Source organism: Priapulus caudatus, unplaced genomic scaffold (assembly GCF_000485595.1).
Source record: "Priapulus caudatus unplaced genomic scaffold, Priapulus_caudatus-5.0.1 Scaffold32, whole genome shotgun sequence".
NCBI classification, from domain to species: Eukaryota; Metazoa; Priapulida; class Priapulimorpha; order Priapulimorphida; family Priapulidae; genus Priapulus; species Priapulus caudatus.
Genome location: NW_014577093.1, coordinates 670,782 through 671,731, shown reverse-complemented (window position 1 = coordinate 671,731; position 950 = coordinate 670,782).

Sequence of the window (950 nt, the reverse complement as noted above, 5' to 3'; positions counted from 1 at the left end):
CGTGCGTGCGTGTGCACGTACAAGTGCGTGCATGCGTGCGTGCGTGCGTGCGTGCGTGTGCACGTACACGTGCATGCATGCGTGCGTGCGTGCGTGTGCACGTACACGTGCGTGCATGAGTGTGTGTGTGCGCGTACACGTGTGTGCGTGCGTGCGTGCGTGTGTACGTACACGTGCGTGCGTGCGTGTGTGTGCGTGTATCGAACAATATCACGCATCTGCTTGCTGCCAACCGTTAAACTCCGCATGTGCGCATATGACGTCAATGTTTATAAACATAAAACATCGCTATTGCATGAGAATCACTGAAGAACTGCTCCGTCAATCACGCGAAACGCTAGGGCCTGCATAGCTCCCAAATCCCATTGGTTGATACAAATCACGTACTTCAAACTCCTGTTTTATGGTGCATTGTGACCCTAACCCTAAACCTAACCCTAACCCTATAAACCAAAAAAAATTATTTGTTGTTATTAAATTGTTGTAAATAAATCATGTAAATATGGATAAACATTGAAAAATACAGAAAACAGAAAAATAATGAAAAATCAGATGGGATTCGATCCAACGACATTTCAGCCGTGTCGTCTCTGCTCTAGGCGTTCAGCTATTAAGGCATTGGGTTTTGTGTTATGGATGTGCCTTGACAACACTGCGGCGTCATTGAGGAGTTTGAGGCACGTGATTTGTATCAACCAACGGGAATTCGGAGGGCCACGTCACCGAGTAAACATCGTGATTGGCATTCGGTGGGCGTAGCTATTGAGGTAATTAGGGTTATTTACGTTTTATTATAGTATTTCGTGCGCTTTTAAATCCCAAAAGTTTTCAACGATGCTACCATGACATTTTTACCAGCAAACGCTGTGTCAAGTCAGTGACTGTTGCCCACGAATTGAGATTAGTCGAATTCCTAGGTGATTCTGGTATGATTTATCCCTGTCTTGTAA